Below are 20,514 nucleotides of genomic sequence, written 5' to 3' on the forward strand. Positions count from 1 at the left end.
AATTTTACCACTTATTTTACTATGTAGTTTAACTCAATAGAGAAGTGTACTTATATGTGCTAACATACACAGAAAATAATTTCACGAGGTAATTATTCCTTATGTTAGTGTTTGTAGTTACTGAATAGTAAACATATTAAGATCTGTTACTTTCTTCATAGACTAGTGCCACCTGTAATTTTGTCATGATCTGTGAAGAATAAGAATATCTGTGATAAGAATTCAAATCTAAAATATATTTATTATAAATTAACACTAGTATCAATGTGTTACTGTGAATTTGTGTACTTTTAGGTATTGTTAATAATTTAAATGAGCATTGATGACTATAAACTTTACAATATTTTGTTCTTTTCAGTATATTTGTGTTTTATCATTTTTGTTTGGTGTGCCTCTGACATTCACTTCTCAGATTTGACAAACATATCTCCACAGCTTTATGATGCTGCGTAGTGTATCCACGAGAATAATGTATCACCATGCTAGGTCTTACTAGTGCAGTGACTGGAGTGATTCCTCAGTAAATACGTTAACAGAATGTATTTTTCACAGAATATTACTTTTTTTTAATTAGAAAATGCTGGTCTCAAAGATGAAAAAAATGCATTGTCAATGCGGACAGTCATGTATGTCATTAACACCTACTTCTTAGCTGTCCCCCTGCTCAGCTGTTGCTGTCGTGTTGAAACTCTCCTTAATTTGAAATATCTCTGATCTCTCGGGACATGGTTGCCAACCTAATACTGAATAACTGTGTGTAAAAAGGGCAAAAATCTTGGCCTTATATATAACCTGTGGGAAATTTGCCACTGATTTCATTTGGCTCAGATTTCCTGTTTAGACTAAACTGAAGTAGTATTTTTTTTTAATTCTTTTACTATCGTATACAACTATTTTCAATACCACCTTCTTTCGTCTCACTACTGTGAATGGGAATGAAACTTCTGTTAGAATGATTTTTTTTTTGCCTGCCGATCACAGCAGAGCTACAAAAGGACTTGGTCTGATGGAGACACCTTTGCTCTTTGGGCTAACGCAGCACTTCTCTGAATGTTCACTAAAAGAAAACAACAACCTATTATCTGTGAGGATTGCATTAGACATATTGCCAGGCCACAGGATGCTGGTCTGCAGGGCACCCGGTTTGATCCACACCAACCACCTTTCAGTGGATGAGGAAAAGGCTGCAGACGTTCTGTACTTCAGCAAAGCCCTTGACGGTGTTTCCCACAGCACTCACCTTGAGAAATCAGCAGCTAAGGGACTCGATGGGTGTACTCTTTGCTGGGTAAAAAACTGGTTGGGTGGCTGGTTCCAAAGAGTTGTGGTGAATGGAGTCACATCCAGGTGGCAGCTGGTCATGAGTGGTGTTCCCCAGGGCTCAGTATTGGGGCCAGTTCTGTTTAATCTCTTTATCAATGATCTGGATGAGGGGATTGAGTGTACCCTCAGTCAGTTTGCAGATGACACCAACTTGGTTGGGAGTGTTGATCTGCTCAGTGGTAGGAAGGCCATACAGAAGGAGCTGGACTGGCTAGATCATTGGACTGAGGCCAGTTGTATGAGGTTTAACAAGGCCAAGTGCCAGGTCCTGCACTTGGGCCATAATAGCCCCAGGCCACACTACAGGCTTGGAGAAGAGTGGCTGGAAAGCTGCCTGGATATGGGGGTGTTGGTTGACAGCCAGCTGAATATGAGCCAGCAATGTGCCCAGGTGGTCAAAAGTGCCAAGAGCATCCTGGCTTGTATCAGGAATAGTGTGGCCATCAGGACCAGGGAAGTGAACGTCGCTCTGTACTTGCCACTGGTGGGGCCCCACCTTGACTATTGTGCTCAGTTTTGGGCACCTCACTACAAGACATTGAGATACAGGAGTGAGTTCACAGAAGGATGGTAAAGCTGGTGAAGGATCTAGAGAACAAGCCTTATAAGGAGCATCTGAAGGAACGGGGCTATTCAACCTGCAGAAAAGCAAGTTAAGGGGAGAGCCTTATCAACCCCCACAAATACCTGATATTGGTAGGTATTGGTCTCTTCTTCCAAGTAGCAAGTGATAGGATGATAGGAAATGGCTTCAATTTGCACCAGCGGAGGTTTAGATTTGGTGTGAGGAAAAATTTCTTTACAGAGTCACCATCCCTGGAGTTGTTTAAAACATGTATAGATGAAGTTCTTAAGGACATGGTTTAGTGCCAGAGTCAGGTTAATGATTGGACTCAATGATCTTGAGGGTGTCTTCCAACCAAAATGCTTCTATGATCTTCTCTGGTTCACTTTCATCTTCCCGTTCATGATTTAGGAAGAGAGATGAAACCTGCATCTGCACGTTTCAAATCACCTCTTGGGAATTTTGAAAGCATCCAGCAGTATGATTGTGAAGGTCTCCAGGCATTTTTTTTCTTAAATGTAGACTAGTTTGTGCTTATGAAACTTAAAATCATAGAATCATTTTGGTTGGAAGAGACCCTTAAGATCATGAAGTCCAACCAAAACCTATAAATCTAGCACTTAAACCATCTGCCTAAGAACCTCATCTATACCTCTTTTAAACGCTCCAGGGATGGTGACTCCACCACTTCCCTTGGCAGCCTGTTCTAGTGCTTCACAACGCTTCCCATAAAGAAATGTTTCCTAATGTCCAATTTGAACCTTCCCCGGTACAACCTGAGGCCATTGGACATTCAGGTGTATCCACTTTACAACACAATCAAACAGGTGGCAGAAACATTCAGTTCACAAGTCTTTACTCTTTTATTCCACTGTAGCAGGTATTGCCATTAACCTTATATATAATCTGGAGCCTGAAAAGGCAAAAACTAGAATCATTACCAGTACCAACCTCTCTTTCTCAGCTGTGCTCATATGACCAAAATAGTTTGTTCTAATACACAAGTTAGTGGTGTGTAAAACTTCTTACAAGGCACTGAAGGTGAATATATGTAATTTAGTTGGCCTCATACAGCTAAAAAACAGCTATGTCATAGTGACATAATCTCCCCAAAATATTATGCACTTACATGACATCATTCTTCTGCAAGAGAAGGATAAGTAACATCTTGATTAAAATATCTTCTCCTGTATTGGGCAATCCAGTTAATAGTGTCAGTAATCCAGATTCAGGAAAAGGAGGCAGTTTAAGAAAACGCAAAATAAGAAGTGTCTTCTATTTTTGTTTTTTTTCACATAAGTTCCTTTTCTGCTTTTTAAGGCCTGCAACTTGGCTCCCCCTGTGTTTCAATGCAGCCTTGTCATATGCAAAGTCGAAGTCAGTAGTGGAAGGAAAAGAGAACAGGAAAGCTGGTGAGCGCCGCCGGAATGTGTGTGAGTGTGATTTGACCATCTGTGGCCCCAGGTCTGGGGTTCAACTGTGATGTAGCCATTAATTATGCGGATCTGGGGAGGAGGGTCAGTAGCACTGCAAGGCAAAAGAAGAATGTCAGTCCAGACCCAGCCCGGAACTGCCCGACGCTCACAGAGCAGGAGGTAGTCAGCCTCTGTGCCATTGTCAGTCTTCTGGAATCTCAGGAATGGTCGCTCATACAGGTTCCATGCTCACCAAAGGACTGTATCCCCTCATAGGAGACTGCTGCCTTGTTCCTTTCTCACAGGTGTGGGCACCTCCAACACCAGCCCACATGGACAAGAGCTAAACAGTGAAGCAGTCTTAAGGGGGAACAGGAACACTGAAGAACCCGCTCTGTACTCAGGTCTACGCAGCCAGCCTGCCCATTGCTCACATGTAGTCAGGTGGGTAAGACAAACACATTTCTAGCACCTTTCAGCTAAGCAGAAAATATGCAAGAACAAAACAAGCTTTGTTGGAGAGGAGTGCTACTGCAGTGAGACTTGCTGAACACAACAGGAGTGAGGCACCTGATTTCAGCTCAATGTATCTTCTCCAGTCTTGCTTCTGTACGTGCATCTTAGCATGGATCAGACTTGTTCATATACTGCATGTTCTCTTCCACAGGTCAGGAATTACATTACATGACATATTTAAGGAGAGGAAAAGCCACTTCCAGAAATGCATCCTTGAGGCACTGGGAAAAGATCCCCATATCCCACAGTATCTCCCAGTGGTAACAAGGATTCCAGCGTGGTGATGAACAAGAACCGAATTAGAGCCTACATGACGCTGAACTTCGATTATAGCAACATGTGATGGAGGAAAGAAATATGTGCTCCAGGCTGCTAATACCAACTGCCCTGAATTGGGGGAGCTTCCACATCACAGCAAGTGAAGAGTCAGGAGTGTAAAATACTATACACGAGGTGTTCTCTTTGGAAGTGGATTGAAAGCCATGCTTGACCCCACAACTGTAAGGCGGACATACACCCCCCAGAACCTCACAGTGCTGTGTGGAACCAGAAGAAAAATTTGGACAAAATTCAAAGCAAGTCAACCTGCCAAATATAAAAAGAAAGTCATTTCTCCTACACCCCCTCCCCAGCTGCTGTGCACTGTTCTCGCCTTATTTTGGCCAGATGCATTAACACTTTTGGATAGTGAAGGGAATTAGTATGCTTTCTTAAAACACTTAACTTTCCATACCCAAAGGACCCCACAAGAGTTTCGAAGAGTAACTGGGGAGAAACCAGGTGCCAGCACATGAAAGAAATACAGCTGAGAGCTGATGCATATAGGAGCACAAACCAAAGCAAGTCTGCCAAGCTCACTACAAGACTGTATTGAATCACTTTAGCTGTGCCTTTTCTGGACATTTTACAGACATTTACAAGCACTTACAAGAGAACCATATGATGAGGCCAAGTCAACATGGGTTTATGAAAGGCAGGTTCTGTTTGACCAACCTGATCTCCTTCTATGACAAGGTGACACAACTAGTAGTTGAGGGAAAGGCTGTGGATGTTGTGTACTTAGAGTTCAGTAAGGCCTTTGACACTGTATCCCACAGCATTCTCCTGGAGAAGCTGGCAGCTCATGGCCTGGATTGTTGTACTCTGCGTTGGATAAAGCACTGGCTGAAGGCCGGGGCCAAAGTGTTGTGGTGAACAGAGACAAATCCAGTTGGCGGCTAGTCACGAGTGGTGTTCCCCAGGGCTCAGTATTGGGGCCAGTTCTGTTTAATCTCTTTATCAATGATCTGGATGAGGGGATTGAGTGCACCCTCAGTCAGTTTGCTGATGACACCAACTTGGGTGGGAGTGTTGATCTGCTCAGTGGTAGGAAGGCCATACAGAAGGAGCTGTACTGGCTGGATCAATGGGCTGAGGCCAATTGTATGAGGTTTAACAAGGTCAAGTGCCAGGTCCTGCACTTGGGTCATAACAACCCCAGGCCGCGCTACAGGCTTGGGGAAGAGTGGCTGGAAAGCTGCCTGGCAGAAAGGGATATGGGGGTGTTGATTGACAAACAGCTGAATATGAGACAGCAATGTGCCCAGGTGGTCAAAAGTGCCAAGAGCATCCTGGCTTGTATCAGGAATAGTGTGGCCATCAGAACCAGGGAAGTGAATGTCCCTCTGTAATTGCCACCGGTGAGGCCACACCTCGAATCCTGTGCCCAGTTTTGGGTACCCCACTACAAGAAAGACATTGAGACACTGGAGTGAGTTCAGAGAAGGGTGATGAAGCCAGTGAAGGAACAATGAGGAGCACCTGAAAGAACTGAGGCTGTTTAGCCTGGAGAATAGCACCCTCTACAACTACATGGAATGGGTAGGTGTTGGTCTCTTCTCCCAAGTAGCAAGTGATAGGACAAGACAAAATGGCCTCAAGTTGTGCCAGGGGAAGTTCAGATTAGGTATTAGGAAAAAATTCTTCACAGAAAGGGTTGTCAGGCATTGGAACAGGCTGCAAGTGTCCAGTCACCATACCTGGAAGTATTTGAAAGGCCTTAAGACAAGGTTCTTAGGGACATTGTTTAGTGCTAGATTTTAGGTTAGGTTATGGTAGGTGTTGATGATCCTGAGGGTCTTTTCTGACTGAAATGGTTCTATGATTCTATGATTAATTTCAGAGGAGTGGTCCATAAAGTAACAGAATGATATCTGTGTGTCCTATCAAAGGATGGGAAGGGTTGTGGTGGGTAATGACAATGTATAGGATAGTGTGAGACCTGAGTATGATGTGAATGGTACATGGAACAAGGGGTGGAAAATGTGCCGGTTTGGGCTTGAACGCTTTTAATTTTTCATCGTAGTACCTAGTATATGGGTATGTTCTGGATTTGTGTTGGAAAGAGTTAATAATACAGGGATGTTTTAATTATTGCTGAGCAGTGTCTTTCACAGCGTCAAGGCCTTTCGTGCTTCTCACACCAGTCCACCAGCATGTAGGCTAGTGACACAGAGAGAGGTCGGGAGGAGGAAAACAGGGACAGCAGACCCCAGATGACCACAAGGACATTCCATACCATATAATGCCATGGTCTGCATAGAAAGATGAGGGAAAAAAGACAGGTAGGACATTTGGAGTTATGGCAATTGTCTTCTCAAGTAACTTTAATGTATGATGGAGCCCTGATTTCCTGGAGCTGGATGAAAACTTGCCTGCTGTGGTCAAGTAGCGAATGAATTCCTTATTTAAATTTGTTTGCATGCACAGCTTTTAGTTTACTTATTAAACTAGCAGGGTTCTGCAGGGATCCATTTTAGGGTCAGTACTCTTCAATATCTTCATAAATGACTTGAACACAGGACTTCAGGGAATACTGAGTAAGTTTGCTGATGATGTAAAATTGGGAGGAGCTGTTGACACTCTTGAGGGCAGAGAGGCCCTGCAGAGGGATCTGGTCAAATTGGAGAACTGGGCAGTCACCCACCGCATGAAGTTCAGCAAGGGCAAGTGCCAGATTTTGCACCTGGGACACAGCAAGCCTGGCTGTACATACAGACTGGAGGACGAGATGCTGGAGAGCTGCTCTGTGGAGATGGATCTGGGGTTCTGGTCAATGGCACGTTCAATATGAGCCAACAGTGTGCCCTGGCAGCCAAGAGGGCCACTCCTGTCCTGGGGCACAGCAAGCACAGCATTGCCAGCTGGGCAATGGAGGTGATTATCCTGCTCTGCACTGGTGCGGCCTCACCTGGAGCACTGTGTGCAGTTCTGGGCACCACAGGATAAAAGGATATTTAGCTACTGGAGAGTGTCCAGAAGAGGGCTACAAAGCTGCTGAAGGGTTTGGAGAGGAAGCTGGATGAGGAGCAGCTAACTTGTGCTAACTGAACTTGGTTTGTTCAGCTAACTGAACTTGTTCAGCTAACTGAACTTGGTTTGTTCAGCCTGGAGAAGAGGAGACTGAGAGGAGACCTCAGGCTACAGCTTCTTCACAAGAGGAGGAGGAAGGGTAGGCACTGATCTCTTCTCTCTGGCAACCAGTGACAGAACCTGAGGGAATGGCAGGAAGATGTGCCAGGGAAGGCTTAGATTGGACATTAGGAATAAGTTACTCATCCAGATGGTAGTGGAGCACTGGAACAGGCTCCCCAGGGAGGCAGTCATGGCCCCAAGCCTGTCAGTGTTCAAGAGGAGACTAGTCAACACCCTCAGACACAGGGTGTGAACTGTGGGGTTGTCCTATGCAGGGACAGAAGTTGGACTTGATGATCCTTGTGGGTCCGTTCCAACTCAGGACATTATATGATTATAAACTTCCTTTATCTCACTCCATGAGTTTCCTCAGTCTCCTGATTCTCTCCCCTATCCCACCAAGGGGCAGAGGGAGTGAGTAGCTGGGTGCTCTTAGTTGCTGACTGGAGTTATACCACAATTGACTAAGACAGGACCTGCAGAGGTGAGAGCTTAAACCCAGGAAGGCTGGATTTCCCTAGGAACACATCGTGTCTGTGCCACAAGGTGGGGCTGTCAGCTCAGCCCACACCTGTCCAGGCAGCCCGCAGCGGTACTGTGTTCTTGTACATGTGGGCATTGGGGCAGAGAATGTGGTGGTTCCCCCTGCTTTACAAAGAAAACCCAAAGCACAGCTGGGGGCTCTGCATGAATGGCAGCTGCCTCTCTAACTTTCGCGGCTTTCCCTCTGCAGTGGAGGGTGCAGCAATCTTCCAGGCAGCAAGATGTCCAGTAATGCCATGGGGCTCACATGCTTTTTATGACTGGAAGAATACAGAGACTGGAAACACTGCATAAATATTGTCCAAATGTGAGGATCACATATGCCAGATATGACAGTTTCCTTATATGCAGAAGCTCTTGTATAAAGCTGCAAGGCTTTAATCTGTACCATTTACTACTGTATCCAGTTTTTCGTGATAAAAAGGACTACCATGTACTCACAATCTCTCAAGCCTAAATGCAAAATGTCTACATAATGCTTCCACTTGTATTATGCTTAATTTTCCACAAACCTAACCAAGCAGAAGAAGCTATTTTGTCACTGAAAGCACAAGCAGCCTTGAGTAAATGTTTCAGCAAGACTCATCGTGAGAGAGAAGGCCAGATCCTGCACTCAGCATGTGTCTAGCCCCTGCAGAAGCCTGGTGTACTAGATTAATCAGTTTAAGTTAAAGTCCAGTTTGCACAACAAACCCTCCTCTCTCCCCATCTATTGGCTATCTTTCTTCGAGATGAACCCAGAGGTCGTTGAACTGTCCCAGTCTTTGCTTCTTCTGATGCTTCTTTTTTCTGTACTTCCTGTCTACCTTCTCCAGCATGTCAATGTTTTCAGGGAGCAGCAGGTGAGGTGGGAGCCCTTCCTCCTCCTCTGTGTTCTCAGGGTGCGATGGCAGTGGGTGCTCCCGAAATGTGACATAGGGGCTGTGTGCTGGTGATGATGATGAAAAGGCTAATAAGGTATTGTGGGGTTTTCTGTTGGAAGAAGGAGGGAACATAGATAATATTTGAAAGGGCTTTGAGGCAGAATCCTTGTACAGATCCCATTAAGGCACATAAAAAACAGGTGTTTCTCCCTGACATGTTGGCTGGATGCTTATTTCTCTGCCTGGTGTTCCTGCCTCCTCTTTCTTAAGACAATATTCTGATCAAAATAGTTCTCTATAATGAAAAAAAGCCTTGGAAAAGAGGTAATTTGAAACTAAGGAAAGATAGTAGTAGTAATCTGGCTCAGGGTGGAATAACTCTTGGGAAAAGCCTTGCATATCTAGAAACAGACAAAAAGGAATTACCCTCAAAGACAGAGGAAGTCAAACCACACTCCTCCAGCCTGATGCACTGCAGAACACAGACCACACTATTCCCTTCAGCAATTCCTGTCAAAGCCAACTGACATGAGGGGCAGGAGGATGGGAAGGGGACAGGACGCCTAAGGTACACTAGCTGAAGGAGCCAGTCCTAGATCAACAGCTCTCACTGGTGGAGAAGGTAAGTAATAAACTAGTCCACAGACTGCAGCCGTGGATTCAGAAATACACCTTGCAAATTAACATCTTTGAAGGGAATAGCTCAATATACCAATAAGCAATAGTTGGGGCCATCCCATCTGCAGAAACTGGAAGAAGACTAAATGTGGCAATGCCAAGTTCACCAGCATCTCATTTTCTCTTTCATGAAACCAGATGCACAGACCAGCGAATGCACATCCTTTAAAAAACTTCACGTCAGGGGACATGTCTGACACATAAGAGACCAGAGCTAAAATTCCTACAGTGGCACTAACTTCTAGTGTAAGCATTTACTGTCTCCACACTAATCTGCAAAAGGAGACAATGCTGTCCTGACAGTCAGAGCGGCACACCAAGGAAGAGGAAATGGTAGTTATAAAGGGTTATATCAGAGGAGTATGGAGGGCAGAAGGCTGAGAAACTGCAGCTCTCCCACAGCGCAAAGAGAGCTTTGCACACACATTTATAACAAGTAATGTATAGCAAGCAGGAGTGGGCACCAGCCCTCCCATGAAGATTAGAGTGCCTTGCTGCCTGCAGCCTCCTCTACCAAACTAATGACCATACCATGCTGGAACTCAACATTGATACAAGCACAGCCAGAACGATCTCCATCCTGTATGGCCTGCCATTTATTTTGATACCTGCAGCGTCAGAACACTATTAACAACAGACACTCATATACATAACCCCCTTTACAACACTTCATGAAGATAATTCTTCCAGGGACAGACTGAGCAACTACAAGAAAAGCCACACAGATGCAAAAGCACATACTTCTTCCCCAAGGCCAGTTCCCTCTCCCAGCACAGCAGCTATGGCAGGAGTCAGGAAGTATCTTAATTACAGCTGTGATTATGTGACAAATATTTTTATATATATATGCATTCTAAAACCAGGAACAACAGCTAAAGCCTAAAATAAGGCAGTCGAGACTGAATGAACTTATGGTAATGTTTATAAACTCTTCTTCACACTCCTGCATGGGTAGAGCATCACTTTTGCTTTCCTTGCTTTGCCTCCACACTGCACTATGGGCATTCATCCCCTTCCTCCTGCAGATGGGCAGACCACGTCAGGAAGCCCTGCCTGCAGCTGAAACTGTGTGACTACTGACTGCACCCAGTAGTTCGCCTGTTAAAGGAAACATGCGCAATGACCCTGGGTCTTTCTGTGTTCCTACACACAGACATTTACAATATACCTCAGAAGGGACCTCCTGTTTAGCCAGAGCACAGGAAGCAGCAGACTGGGCTTTTCCATGTCAGACTACCTGCCCATTGCTGACAATTAGGAGTTGCATTCATGTACTTATGTGGATGAATCTTGGCTCAGTTTGTTTCAGTGTATGTAGTATTAATGATGTAGGACTGTGTCAAGAATCATAGCAAAAATACGACCTGCCAGGGTTTGAATCCCATGGTCTGAAAAAAGCAGCAGAAGTAGTGCAAAGACAAATGTGAAGCAACCAGAGCATGAGAAAAAGATCTAGTACTATTATTTTGCACCACACGGGGGAGCCCCTGGCACAGACCAAGACTCTGCACTTTGCCTCCTGCACAAAAAGGGATTGTCCTGCCTGAGAGCTCCGTATCAGAAATGCTGGGGGGGAACAGAGATGTAAGCAGTGAACAACAGCATGCATTGCACAGAGGATAAAGGGGAACAGAACCATAATTGGGATCAAACCTTTTTTCCATTGTGGTTTTTGTAACAGTGACTATAAGGAAGTTTGGGGATAGTTGGAGACACAAGAGCACATATTTTGCAAGAGTCTGGAGAAGGGGCGACAAAGATTGCAGATCCTAAGCTGGTGGCAAGAAGTCCAGGAAGAGGTGAGTCAAGAGCACATGTAATTTTCAGCAGAGTGTGGAGGAAGAGATTATTTGGCACTCTGTTGTTACTGAAACCATGGAGGTGCATAAAAGCCCCCATTGAGAGATAAAGGAGGCAGTAAGAGTATATCCCCAAGGATATGCAAGATGAATCAGAACAGCAAGTACCTTGGCTTAAAAATGCAGATGAGAGCAGGGGACATGAGAGCAATCAGTCGCGAGGACAAGCTTGCAAAGAGGCTGGTTGGATTCTGGACAGTCAGATCCCAGGCTGAGTGAGAATAATTACAGAGAATCAGAAATAGCAGTGTAAGAGAAGGAGAGTGTTAAAAGGCAGGGCAGTCAAACACTTAGAAGTGAGGAAAGAGGAGGCTGGAATCCTATGTGGCTTCCAGAGACAGGATATAGATTTGATGAACCAAGCATACATAGTTTATGACAATTTACGAAATAAACACTTACAGGGTGGGAAATACTTCTATTTTATTTTTAAAAATCCCCAAACAAAACACCAAAAAACCAAACCCAAACCAAATAAAATCCTGTTTCCAAACTGGCTCATGGAAGCGAAAAGCAAACTGGTGGGGAGAAGAGAGGGAGCTCAGCTTACTGTTGGGTATAGTTCTAGCTGCCACTACCTCTTCATGATTGTTTACAAACCCATGCTCTCAATGGCTGCTCAGCTAGATAAAAGCATGCATTACTTGTCGATGGCTTGTCCAGCTGGAGTGTGTTCTACCTCGTACCGTTCTCTCCTCAAAACATCAATCACTGTGTTGTTACCCATGAAGTGACCTGCGATTAAGAGAAAAATGATATCAGAACTCCATGAGCACAGGGAAAGAGAAAGAAGAAAAAAAACCGAAGTGTTTCCTCATCACATGAGGTGTTTCACACTCAGAGTAGGCAGTGCTTTATCACTCCCTGTCAGCATGCACCAGAAACACAGGATGTGTAACAAATTAACTTTCCCAAGGTCACTTCAATTACCACATGCTGCCTTTCAGAATGCGGATGTGACTGAAATCATTCTGGTCTTGCAGGCTGCCACATTATCAGGCCACTGCGGATTTCTTGGGGCAATAAGAGATCACAGAATCACAGAATATTTTGGGTTGGAAGGGACAGGGGTAGTGTCTATAGCAAGTTCAGACTAGGTATCCATCTCATGTGGACAATGTTGGATGATCTGTGTCCCAGTCTCAGCAACGAAAAGCAGTGCCAAGGCGGTCAACACACGCTTTCCTAATCGAAGTCCTTTAGGAGGAAAGTCACAAGACATAATAATAAACAACCTCTAAGGTGATCTATACTGTTAAAATAATTTTCCTCGTGCCAGTTTAAGAGCTTACAGCCTCACACATTTCCAGAGTGAGCTACTGAATAAGCTGCTCACATCACACCATCAAACACACTACCTCCCATCAATCTTCAGTTACCCTTACTCAGAGCAGTGATTTAGGCTGGTATGTGGGAAATTACTGTAGCACATGGACAAATCCCACTTCAGTCAATCTGCTTAAGTGATTTATTGAGGCTGTTTTAATAATCTTTTTAATTTGATGGAGTAATAAGAATATAATTTATATCACAGTCATGTGTACATGACTTCACAGGGAGCCTTTGCTCATTGTCACCAGATGCAATGAGTTACATCTGCATGTGGAAGAAAAATGTGCTAATATTGTGCAAAACAGAGCAGACCAAATGAATAGTTATGTGTAAAACAGATGCATACAAATATACAAATAGGCATGTGATATTAGATTGTTCACAAGACACAATCAATCAGGAGGTGCTTAGGCTAGGTACATAAAAAGATTAGGAGATGTCAATGTTTGCTATCCAAGAGGTGGGCTGCTCGTGTTCCATGAGGCGGATCTGGTCTGAGGTCCAGAGGGCATACAGGCTCAACCTGAACTAGGTACAAAATGAAAGACTTGTGAAGGCTTGAGGCACAGGACACCCCCAGGAGCCTCTCTAAGTCTGCACTTCTTCTTCTTTTCTAGGAACTGTCACAGAAAAAGCTTGGTCGTGCATAAGAGACCTAATGGCCAAAAGTAAAAGTAAAAAACATGGGAAAGATTTACTCTCCAAGGTTTAACATCAAATAGCTATGCTGCAAAAGAGACTTAGACCAAAGTCACATGAGAGGGAGTAGACTTCTATCACCTGTTTTCTATTTTAGCGTAACACACTTTAATGCCCCCCAAAAGAAAAGCCCTAAGCCCTGTCCCATCAGAAAGCCTGCTCTTTTCTTTCTGTACATAGCCATGCATTATCATCACACCATTAGGTGAAGAGGTGCCTCTGAGAGGTCAATTTACTCTGGCAGTAGCAAGAGAGCCATGAATCTCAACTTTTCTGTGTTCAAAGAGAAACTGAGAAGCTGATGTATGCACCAGACCAGCCATGCACTCTACTGGAGATTAAATAAGACCCACGCCTTTAACCTGCACTGAAAGGAGATGGCATGCATGAAACACAAAAGGTGATGTGCTCAAATGACAATGCTGTTAGATGAATGTGCACATGCAGATTAGTCCATGCACTTAGAGATGCATTTAGCACTCCTGACCTTTCTCAGTAGCAACCTTGCAGAACACAGGCTACTAGTATTGCCGTGAAATCCATGTTTCCTGCTTGCAGCTTTCACCACTATCACACAGAGGTGTTTTCACTCTGCTAGGACTGTGGGTTTCAGCAGAGGCTCCTGAATCCAAACTCAAGCAATAGCAAGCCTACATTTTCTGCATCTAGCAAAATGAACAAGGAAATACTGCACAACAGAAGTTCTGTTTTTGTAGCTGAGTTTTTATTCTTCACATAAAGCGAGATTGTAGGACTAAAGAAAACTATGTTAATCTCTGAATTTCAACAAAATTCATGATTCCAAGCTGATACACAAATTTCCCTGACTTTCTCTTAGAGAAATGTAAAAAGAACACCCCCAGCCTCCACTATTCTTTATGTCTGTTGTGTTTTCTTTAGTAGAAAGACAGCACTTCCCCTCTGCCCTGGAAACAAGCCAAGACCTCACCATCTACAGATATCTTAAGACAACGGATGTACATGTAAAGAAACAAAACTGTTTGTTAGAAAGGCTGATCCGGACTGCTGACCTGGGAACAGGTACAGCACATGATCATAACAGTGCCGCCACAAAACAGCACAAATAGTTCTAGCCACTGGGGACCTCATAAAGAAGGGTGTTTATCTCTTACCGGGCCAGGAGTGCTCAGATGGGTTTTTGATGCCTTGGACTTTATGGATCACTGAAACCAATATTTTCAAGAATGTTTTAGAGGTACAGATCTTATGGTTATTTAAAAACTTCCTGGAACTGCCCATGCTCTTCTTAGACTGCTTCCAAGAATTATAAATTCATATAATGTGCCCCAGAAGGGTGAATGGGACACCTGTAGGTGACTGGGTTAGAGTTACAGGCCTGTAAAAAAAGTATGACATAAGGCTGCTGTCTATGCTACCCACAAACAAAAAAAGAGAAACTTCAGCAAAAATTATCACTTAACTAGGAGGCACAAAGGACAGCTCATCCCTCTCTATCTGCCTCTCATGGCAGGGTTCTTCTACTACTCTTCAGTAATCAAAGTATCCTCCAGTAGCCGTCTGTGGGCCAATAAACTCCTGGAGAAGGGTTCAAAACTGCCAGTGCTCCCGCAAAGGATGCAAACACAAGCAGAGGAGAACTCCTAATAGCTTAGAGAGCAGGGACATGCATGGCACAAGTCAGCCCCACAGGTATCTTCAGTGTGTGGCAGATCCAGCCAATGACATAGAGGGCCTGATTACTTTAGTGTCCATCAACTCATGAAGTGGACAAAGTGATCGTTATTGACATCAGGTACCTGACAAAGCTAAAATGAGTTCCCAGAAAACACAGCTCTTAGGACACAATAACTAAGAATGGAGACACAGAAAGTACTCATCTTGTACCCCCACTCACAGTGTCTCCACAGGCAAGAATCTTTACAGAGGAATTCTCTTCATCCTACTTCACGGTCTGTTACTCCCTGAAAGGAGCTGAAATGAGTGAAACAGAAGCAAACCTGTGGAAATGAAAGGATGCTCTTTCCTATCCCCAAATATCTACTTAGTTTAACCTTTTGGCACAATGACAAGGGACAGCTCATGCTCTGTGAGTGACAGGCAAAGTCACACATACCACAAAATGGCATTGCTCTTCTACCATATAGTATTCGGTGACCGGAGAAAGATAACCCTAACCATGTCTTACGGGCAGAGTTTAGCAAGACATATTAGAGACAGTGATACAATAGAAAGCACAAATTCAACTCCCAGCTTTATGTAACATCAAGTTACTACCTATTAGTTTTTCACAAAAGGTCCTGTGCAAAACTGCAAGGGACTGCTGACAACACCAGCAGTTACAAACATTTCCAAATGAGCGCCATTGAAGAAACCTGTACTTGGTGCTCAGAAATACAAGGGCAAATGTCATGACTTTGTCTCACGCATAGACACAGTTATATTTTTAAAGTACATGTTGGGATGCAGAACATGGAGTCATTTCAACCCAGTTAGTGAAATTATGGAGAAAAAATTCTATACAAAATATCTAATATTATCCAGAGCAAAAGAGGGAAAGTGGGTGATGCAATCAACTAAGTTACAGATTAGTTTCCTTTAGATGCATGCTTTCTGTACAGATTGTTCAAGAGGAAGACACTACCCCACCTAGAGTACTGCTTTCCGCTCTGGAGCCCTCATAATAAAAAGGACATGGACCTGTTGGAGCGACTCCATAGGAGGGCCAGGAGGTGATCAAAGGGCTGGAGCACCTCTCTTGTGAAGACAGGCTGAGAGAGAGGGCATTGTTCAGGCCAGAGAAGGCTCCAGAGAGACTTTATAGCAACCTTCCGGTACCTAAGGGGGCCTACAAGAAAGCTGGAAAGGGACATTTTACAAAGGTATGCAGTGCTAGGACAAGGTGTAGTGGCTTAAAACTGAAAGAAGGTAGATTTAGATTAGATATAAGGAAGACATTCTTCACTATGAGGGTGGTGAGACCTTGGAACAGGCTGCCCAGAGAAGTTGAGGATGCCCCATGCCTAGAAGTGTCCAAGGCCAGGCTGGATGGGGCTTTGAGCAACCTGGTCTAGTGTAAAGTGTTCCTTTGATGAGCAGTGGTGTTGGAACCAGAAACCATTCTATGATTCTATGCTTTCAAGCATGAACACTGTGCGCCGAGGTGAAGTGAGATCACACTTCACTTCTCCCAGAATCAGAGGGAGGAAGTCCTGTGGAGTTACACTAGATGATCCAAACAACATATGGAAAACAAGGGTCATCGATGAAGTAGTTGGGATTCCCAATTTGCCAACTAAGTTAAAAGTTTCTCAAACAGAAAACATGCAATACTAAATCTAATGAAATCTTCTTACTTCTAAAAGTATTTCCAAGTCAGGGAAAGCTCAGGTACGAGAACATAAACCAAAGGACCAAGAGCATGGTACTCTCACAAAATTAATGCTACCAGTAGAAAGAAAGGACAAAAATTGAAGGAGATGAGGGTGGCCCTAGGGGTATTATAAGTCCATTTAAAGATTTCCCAAATTCACATTAAGTGCAGGAGTAGAAGGATGTTGCATTACAAGACTTCTGCATGCAAGTAGGCCAAATCCCCTGTGAGCAGCCCTCCTATGCCCTCCGATCATTTTGAGACTGCAGACTTCCAAATGTACTGCTTCCTGTGATTAACTGTAAGATAAAATATTAATGAAATATTACTCCATAAACATTGAACTTGAGGTTTTACTTCACTGAGGCCAGGACAAGTACTTGTCTTAAAAAAACCAATATTTTCCTCAACTCTCTCTTTTAATATAAAGTGCTAGTGTTTCACCGCTCTCAAACCAAAGGGGAAAATCTGGCAGCAGGACTGTGGAACAGTGGCATTCTCTATGTCCAACAAAATAATTTCACTAGACATGGAGAGACTTAATGACAGTGCCTCAGACCTGGATTAACTCAGGAGGAAGCAAAAAATAACATTCCATTTATTTAAAAGCTATGTGCCTTGCTAATTAACTCACGGATATGGAATTAAAATTATTCATTTTCCACATTTGTTTGTAACAGAATCATGTAAACATGAAATCCTTCTCAAAACAGTTGATGACAAAGGCCTTGCAGAACACGGGAAAAATTGCCTAGTACCACAGAAAAGAACCATATGAATTTACAATTTGCATAAGCCAAAATTAAAGTATTTTTTGTGGAAGACAATACGACACTCTTATCTACCAGGTTCTGTCAAAAACCAGGTCTCTTAAACGTATGACCTCAGGTATTTTTGCTCCTGGGGATTCCCATTTTTACCTTTGGACCAAATAAAACCTCCTGATAACTTCACAAATTGAAGCTAGAAAAAGCATTTCCACTGATTATAAGGCCAAAGTTATAGCAAAGTTAACATAAGGAAAATATTTACAACCCCATATCCCTTGTTTTGTAAAAATGGAGTTAAAAGAAACAGCTTCTGTTCAGGCAGCCTTAGCCACAGGGGCCCTGTCTGCACTGGCATTTACTGAGAGTTTTCCACTGTTGAAGTCCTAGGTTCATTAGGCAGGGAGACCCTCATGTAGGTGATTATGCTAGCAGCCAGCATTATGTTACCAGTAAGGGAAGGAAATACCAGTGCTATGTCTGAGCTGCAGTATTCACAGCCACCTCTGCTGCTGAGTCCACTCCTATTCCACACCACTGCTTGCTTTCCAAAAGAAAGGTATTAAAGATTTTAAATCCCACTAGCTTAAAACATACAAGACTAAAGTTTTCCTACTGTAGCTGCCCAATAAAGGTAGTGGGTAATGGGTAAATCCAGGCATCAATAGGAAGCTGATGGTCACCAGGCTGTCAGTACCTGAACAGAAACAGTACACATTTGACCTGGCTGATTTTGACTTTTGCACGAATATGTTGGAACAGAGATTTCTTCCTCTAATGCCGAAATGCAAAGCTTTCCTCATTTCCTGTATCAGAGATGTCAGGAGGAATGCCCTTCATGTGACCCCTGGGGCTTTGGAAGTGGATCCTGCCTCCACACAACCCCTTTGGGGGTTGTTGTTCTAATAAACCCTCTCATTAGCATTCCGCAGACTCAAAGAGGCTACTAAGATAAACAGTCTCAAAGCTGCTGGGTTGTATCTGGCATTCTCAGATTACACAGGTACAGGCACACCTTCAGGGACTCAGCCCTCCTCCCACCCAAAGAGGCTAAAATGATGCTGCATTCCAGAGACAGAAGAAACAAGTAGGCAATCAGCAATCCCTCTGTGCCCAGGGAGTCTTGCCCCATAAGATTTATTAAATCATTAATCTGTTTTATCATTATCATCCCGCCACCTGCTCCTCCCCCCAATTCTTGTCCTCTTCCAGGATCTGCCAAGATTCAGCTTTTTACGTATTTTCATTAACTTCCTCATTACACTTAAAATACCTTAATAAGGCATAGATAAATTTACATTCCCTGTGCACACCCTTATCTCCAGTCCCCAATGTGCTGATGGCAGATTCAAAGTTTCCATGCTGGATTATGAATTCCTGCTGAATTTCAATGGCAAACTGATATCCCATTTACCTGGGCAACTTTCATACTCTGATGGTGGGTTATACAGTTATAAACATGTACACAAGATGGACAGAGACATCCTGGGCTTAGCACTGTTTATTATTTTTACAAACATTGGTGACAGGCCCTTTTGCCAATCTTTCTCTTCCTCTACATGGAAACAGCACTACCTAACACACCATTTAGGACAGAGACTCAGCACAATTCCAGTTTCCTCTGGAAATCTGTTTGGTTTTTTGTTTGGTTGTTTTCTGGTTTTTTTGTGGTTTTTTGGGTTGGTTCGCTGGATTTTGTTGTTTTCTTTTTATGATGGAAGAGGCAAGGGAAAAGGCATCAGATATGCCAGTGGATCCAATGCACTTGGCATCTAAGTCTGACACATAACTGACCAGTGCCCCACATCCCAAGGACTGCCTCAAAACCTAGAGAAGTTGGAGGAAGCCATTTGGTGGACTATGGAAGACTCTGGGGTAACCACACGTGGTAGCATGTTCTCTATTTCCCTTGTCCAGGTGGCTAAGACACACCCATCCTCAGCTCAGACAGGGTCAATTACCCATCTACAATGACGTCCGAATCCTTCTTCTTCATGTTGTTAGATCACACGATCTGAGAGTTAATTTTAGTTCAGCAAGTATCAGTTGACTCCGCTGCTAGGACAAAGACAACTAAGATCTGGAGCTCTGAACTGGATTGCTAATTTGGATATTGGTTCATCAGCCTGATCATAACAATTCTTTCTGAGAGGTCTTGCAGGGGGGCAGGGAAGTAAAGCATGGGAGGGAAAAACAAAAACAAAAAACCCACACACCCCCCCAAAAAAACCCCCCACCAGACAAACACCAAAACAGCCAGTCCGTAGAGGTTTGAATCCATTCAGTCTGAGTAAATAAACACATTCATTATTTCCTTTAGGAGTTAGAAGAAATGGTAGCTGAAGAAGTTTTCACCATCATCTTTCTTCTCTTAGTGTTAATGGTGGCTTGCCAACATCCACTATACTTTAAAGCCTCAGAATGATGTTTTTTTCAGGAGAAGCAAAGAAAAAAGAGCTTTGAGAGAAAAGAGAATTTGCCCATGTTTACATGGTTAAGACGAACATCTTCTGAAGTTGTCACATCAGCCAGTGTCTCTCAGTGAAGCCAGTCATTTCATCCACAGGGGTATAAGGCATCTTAGATCCCTCTGTACTTCTCATTCATGATCTGGCACTTCTGGAGTTTCTTAGCTGTTCAAAGACACAGGAGAGACTGGAGGGAATTTAAACTTGTCTCCTAGAAACTCTGGCTTCACCTGAGGCTTTGCCTGTCACAATAAAGTCAGGATCTCTTGTCACTAAGTATGCTTCCTCCTGCATAATGGATAAAAACAAAACAAAACAAACAAAACCCCCCACAAAACAAAAACAAACAAAAACTCCAAGACAAACAAACAAAAACCCCAAGACAAAACAAACAAAAACCCCACCACTGTGATATTTTTTCTTTTCTCTCTTATTCTTTAGACCCTTCAACAGAAACCATAATAAAGCTAAAGCAAACAAGCCATGCTTATCCTGGAATAAAAGTGGCCATGCAGAAGGAAGCCCATCTAGAGTTGAATCTGTTGTGAGAAACATCAAAATAAAAAAGGAATGCTTCTACTGGTACCTCAGCAGTAAAATGTAGACTAGACAAATGTCATCCCAGTGCTGAACCAGGCAGAAGACCTGATGGCAAAGGATATGGAAAAGGCCAAGGTACTC

General features: G+C 43.5%; 1 pseudogene; it reads right to left on the bottom strand.

Annotated features, from left to right (window-relative positions):
* Positions 1 to 3,234: 3,234 nt before the first annotated feature.
* LOC136002076 (metalloprotease TIKI1-like) overlaps positions 3,235 to 20,514 on the bottom strand; it is a 69,374-nt pseudogene continuing 52,094 nt past the window's right edge.

This window comes from Caloenas nicobarica, chromosome Z (genome assembly GCF_036013445.1).
Source record: "Caloenas nicobarica isolate bCalNic1 chromosome Z, bCalNic1.hap1, whole genome shotgun sequence".
Classification (NCBI taxonomy): Eukaryota; Metazoa; Chordata; class Aves; order Columbiformes; family Columbidae; genus Caloenas; species Caloenas nicobarica.